The sequence below is a fragment of the Myotis davidii genome, unplaced genomic scaffold (assembly GCF_000327345.1).
Source record: "Myotis davidii unplaced genomic scaffold, ASM32734v1 scaffold109, whole genome shotgun sequence".
NCBI lineage: Eukaryota > Metazoa > Chordata > Mammalia > Chiroptera > Vespertilionidae > Myotis > Myotis davidii.
Genome location: NW_006300368.1, coordinates 662,409 through 668,396, shown reverse-complemented (window position 1 = coordinate 668,396; position 5,988 = coordinate 662,409).

Here is a 5,988-nt window from a genome sequence, read left to right as displayed (position 1 = left end):
TTATGAGGAAAGAATAGTCTTTTCAGCAAGTGATTCTAGGACAACTGTATATCCATGCAAAACAATCAAATTAGCCCTGGCTGGGTGGCTCAGTTGGTTGGAGCACCAAAAGTTTGCAGGTTAGCCCTAGCCAGTTTGGTTCAGTGGATAGAGTGTTGGCCTGCGAACTAGAGCGTCCCAGGTTTGATTCTGGTCAAGGACACATGCCCAGGTTGCAGGCTTGATCCCCAGTAGGGGGCGTGCAGGAGGCAGCCGATCAATGGTTCTTTTTCATCATTGATGTTTCTATCTCCCTCTCCCTGCCTCTCTGAAATTAATAAAATATATTAAAAAAATAAACAGTCACAGGTTAAACAGAGTCCAATATTTCCCAGATGCCTTTGCTGCTGGAGACAGATTGCATCTCTGAGCTCCCCTACCGCGCTCAGTAATGAAGCTACTGGGGCCATCATTGTGGTGACTCCTCCCCTTGGGCCCTCCCAGAACCCCCTCCCCCATTCCCTTCCCCCACACACACACCTGGTAGATTGCCCTCCTGTCCCTGGGCCCACCTTACCCTCTCCTCCCTAGCCCTGGCATACATGTCCCTCCTCCTAGAAACCACCTGGGTCCCGCATGTGGCTGCCCGTTCCCATTCTGCTGGCCTGATGTCACCTGGGGCAATTTGCACCGGGTCCATTTCAGACTCCTGTGCAGGGTACCCCCCACACTGGAACTGTCAGGCTCCCTTAGCCAGACAAGGGCAGAGGTGGCAGGAGAATCAGTCCCTCAGTGATGGGGTCAGGTGGGGGGGAGACAGGGTAGGATGGGTCTAGCTGACTTCTCTTCTCCCATCCAGATGTGGGGGCATCTGCCTCCTACAGGAGAGAGACAGCATTTTGCCTGGTTAAAATTTCAGTTTCTTGTGTTCTGAGGGCAGTGGGTGATGGGGGGTGGGAGGGGGGGCAGAGACTGATCCCAGGGAGTCTCCAGGAAGCCGGAGTGGCCCCCAGGACAGGCAGATGGCAAGTGGCAGCAGATGGCGGGGGATGAGAGTCAGTCTTTCCTGGAAACCTGGACAATGGGCTGGGATCTGAGCAGCAGGCCCGCGTCATTGCCTGCTGGTCTCAAATTCCAGCTCTGCCTCTTACCAGCTGGGCGACTTCGGCTTATTCTTTGACCCGAAATGCCCAAACTGTCATTTCCTTCTCCATCACTCCTATATTTGAAAGAATTTTTGGCAACCAAATTGCATTTACTCAGAGCTAAGGAACTCATTTTTCTGTTAAAATCGACAAAATCAATGATATAAAATCAGACCCCACTAGAGTGAACAAAAGAAAATGCAGCCAAGCCCATCATGGGGGCTCAGGTCTGACAAACACTTCCCTCATGTCCCTCCCCCAGCAGGGATGGCCTCTGGTCCTGGAAGGCTTAGTGGGGGGAGCTATGGATGGCCCAGCCAGTGCCATGCCTCCTGATGGGTACAGAGAGCACCCTTCCCCACCCCGTGTCCTTTTCTGAATTTGAGGATCCCCTGAGGGCACTAGGCCCCTGAATGGTTGCTACACTGCTGGTCAACTCCAGAAGTTGGAGCCCAGCTTTTGTCCAGGGCAGCAGCCGAGAGGGTGGGCCTTAGAAGGGGAAGGACAGCTTGGGGTGTGGGCACTAGTAGTTGATCCTTGGAGCTTGGGCTTTAATGAGCTGAATCAGGACGATGTGTTGCATGCCTGCTCTGTACACATCACTGAGTTCTTACAACAACGCTGCAGCCCTAGCCAGTTTGGCTCAGTGGGTAGTGTGTTGGTCTGCAGACCAAAGGGTCCTGGGTTCAATTCCAGTCGAGGGCATGTACCTTATACCTCGGTTGCAGGCTCCTTCCTGCCCCAGCCCCTGATCGGGCCTATGCAAAAGGCAACCAATCAATGTATTTCTCTCACATCAACATTTCTCTCTCTGTTTTTCCCTGTCCCTTCTGAACATCAATGGACGGGTGGGGATTAAAAAACAAAACAAAATACTGCTGATTATGATCTCCATCTCACAGATGTAGGAGACGCTGAGGGTCTTATCTCCCAGCTATTAAACAGTAGGGTTGATAACTGAGTCCATGTGGGTCAGACCTCCCCCAGAGCTTTGCCCACAACACCAGTCTCCCCTGAATACTGACAACAGCTCAGTTCGATCCTCCTCACAGCCCACCTTGAGCTCTCCTGGCCCTTCTCCATGCAGGCTCCCTACGGGTCAGGAGATGTCCGCTCCAAGATTCAGTTTCCTCATCTGTAAAATGGGTACAAAGTAACTCCCACATGCCCTCTACATGGTCATGTGAGATTCAAATGGGATAATGGATGTGAAGAGACCTTGTGAACTGGCACATTAAAAAGGGAGGAGCCCTATCCGGTTTGACTTCTTACTGTGTTAGCCTGAGGACTGAAGGGTCCCAAGTTCGATTCCGATCAAGGGCACATACCTCGGTTGCAGTCTCATCCCCTGCCCTGGTCTGGGTGTATGTGGGAGGCAACCAAAGGATGTTTCTCTGTCTCTCCCCCTCCCTTCTGCTCTCTCTAAAAATAAATGGAAAAATATCCTCGGGTGAGGATTAACAAAAAATAAATACATAAAAAAGGGAGGAATTGTGTTAGGACATTAAAGGGGTTTCTCTTGCTAATCTGATCATCTGTCTCTGGAGACAGCCCTCCCCACCCAGCTCTGAGAGGTCAAGTCAGAGTCGTGTCCAGGAGCCCGAGGAGGAGGAGAAGCAGCTGCAAGGAGGGTGGGAGAGGAGGAGGGAACCGGCCTCTGGAGCGCCCTTTCCCTTCACACATCGCATCTGTCTAAACCAGGGGTGGGGACCGTGAAATCCTTTGGTCTGGCCCTGCGAAGGCATTAGGGGTGAGTTAATTAAATGTTTGACCAAAGATAGCAGGCTAACTTTTAGGTTGATAATTTTGTATGACCCCCGAATGACGTTATAAATATCCAAATGGCCCTTGGCAGGAAAAAGGTTCCCCACCCCTGCTCTAAACCTAAAGCTCTCAGCAGTCCTGGGAGGGAAGCAGGACCAGAAATACTATTTTATTTTTATTTTAAAGATGACGAAACCAAGGTCCAGAATGGAGACAAGCTCCCCGATCAGTCAGCAGGGAAATCTGTACCCACATGCCTTCCAGGAGGCTTTACTCAGCTTCTTATCTTAGGATGAGATGCTCGCTGCTTTCCTTGTTATCTGTGTTTTAAAAAGTGGGTCCTGCTAATGTCTACGATTCACACTGTGCCAGGTTCCGCACTAAGTTCTCCCGTAATCGCTGACACAGCCTTGCCAGGCGAGTGGAGTTATCATCCCGGCTTACAGTGTGAGAACGAAGACTCGGGGAGGTTCAGCCACTTCACTGAGGTCATGCGGTTAAAAAGAATGAAGCCAGGAATTGAAACCATCACAGTATTTTTTCCTGTAAATTACTGTGACATCTGGCCCCTCATCTGAGCACTTCCTTTCATTCCAGTCTGCTCCCTCCTCCCTTCCCTTCACCTTGAGTTAATCTCCAGCAATGTTCCCTGACCCCCTAGCTCTCCCTTTTTAAGGCCATCTCCGGCCTCCTCTATCACCGACCCGTCCTGCTGCCCTCACAGATGTCACTGCTGTCTCCGACTGTCTTATTTACTCATTTGTTTGTCTCCTGCACTAGAAAGTGTGAGCAGGGACCTGTGTGGCTTGTTCTCTGCTGTCGCCAAGTTCCTACAACAGTATTTGGCACACCATCAAACACTTGAAAATTAAAAAGAAAATAAAGAGAGAGAAATGCTCAATAAATCAAAAGAGAGGTCAGAGTGGGAGGCAGAGAGAGAGGGGTAGCCAAGCCGTTGGTCCAGGCCCAGCTGGGGTTTGGATCACGGTGACCGGGGCTCAGCCTTGGCCTGGCCACACTGGTCAGGTGGCCAACATACTCCAGGCAGCCTTGGTCAAGCTAACAAGCAGAAACTGCACCCCCAGACGCAAGGGCACTACATGGGACTAGACGGTGCTTGGCGAGCTCACAGTCCTTCCTGAGGACCTTATATGCTTGCCTTAAATACATTGTCAGAAATTAAATTCAAAAACAATATAATGTTCACGCCGAAACCGGTTTGGCTCAGTGGATAGAGCATCGGCCTGCGGACTGAAACATCCCAGGTTCGATTCCGGTCAAGGGCATGTACCTGGGTTGTGGGCACATCCCCAGTAGGAGATGTGCAGGAGGCAGCTGATCGATGTTTCTCTCTCATCGATGTTTCTAACTCTCTATCTCTCTCCCTTCCTCTCTGTAAAAAATCAATAAAATATATTAAAAACAAAACAAAACAAAACAATATAATGTTCATATGAACAATGTTTTAGATATCTTATAAACTTCAGATAGTGTGTAATATTTATACATATAATATGCCGTATAAAGTGTTTTTCACATCATATACCGTATAAATCAGCGGTTCTCAATCTGTGGGTCGCGACCCCTTTGGGGGGTCAAATGACCCTTTCACAGGGGTCGCCTAAGACCATTGGAAAACACATATATAATTACATATTGTTTACAGTAGCAAAATTACTGTTATGAAGTAGCAACAAAAATAATTTTATGGTTGGGGGGGCCACCACAACATGGGTCGCGGCATTAGGAAGGTTGAGAACCACTGGTATAAACTCATATCGAGGAAAAATAAAAAGAAAGTAATTTAAACTAAAATAAGATGTATCTCTGTGAAAGCTCAGGCTCCGCTCCATGGGAGAACAGAAGCTTGCAAATGCACACGAATCACTGGTGTTGGAAAACCAGAGCCATAAATGGAGACTCGCGCTGGAGTGTCATGTTAGCAACTCGGCTGGCAGGGGCCAGGTGGCCCCAGGGACACAACTTTCTAAAATTGTGAGTGAGCCTTGATAAGGTTTTAATGGACACAAAGTCAAATCTCCCCTAGGATGGCATGGCAGTTTTATTCCTGGGAAATTCAATGTACTTTAAAAAGCATTCAGAAAAGATGTGGGTGGCCTGGCCAGTGTGGCTCAGTGGTTGAGCATGGACCCCTGAACCAGGGCGTCACAATTCGATTCCTGGTTCGATCCCCAGTAGAAGGCAGCCAATTTAACGACTCTCTCTCAGCATTGATGCTTCTCTCTCTCCCTCTCCCTTCCCCTTTCTCTAAAATCAATAAAAACAACCAAAAATGAAAGCAAAACCAAAAAAAGATGCGGGTGAAATTGACCCAGCTTCCCGGTCAGGTCAGGAACAGGTTTCTCACCCGTGTGATTGTCCAGAAAGACAGGGGGGCCGAACCGGTTTGGCTCAGTGGATAGAGCATCGGCCTGAGGATTCAAGGGTCCCAGATTCGATTTCGGTCAAGGGCATGTACCTTGGTTGCGGGCACATCCCTACTGGGGGGCGTGCAGGAGGCAGCTGATCCATGTTTCTCTCTCATCGATGTTTCTAACTCTCCCTCTCTCTTCTTCTCTGTAAAAAATCAATAAAAATATATTTTTTAAAAAAAGACGGGGAAGCTGAGAGGTGTGCGGGACAATTCCGTGATGTGTCAGACTGTCCTACCGGTGACAGGGCATTTAGCACACCTATCCTGCCACCTGTCGAATACCAGGGCCCCCAATCTGTGACCACTGCAAACAGCCTCGTCAGTGCCCGAAGTGTCCCCTAGGGGGCGGTAGCGCCCCGGGCCAGAACCACGCCTGGCACTCTCTGGGCTCTGCTTTATAACAACTCTGCCTCTGAGACTGTCCCCATCGTGGTGTGGAGATGTGCATCCCCTCCAGACGCGTGGAATTCCATCGCATCCTGCCGTCACAACCAGGCTACCAGAGAGGCAGAGGCCTTTCGCACATGTGGAGGCCGAGGGGCGGACGAGTTCTGAGAAGTGGCCGGCCCGGGTCACAGCGTTTGGGCAGCCGGAGTTTGGATGGTTGTGGCCAGAAACTGCCTTCCACGCAGGTAGATAGTGAGAGAGCTGGTCCACGGGAGTCAG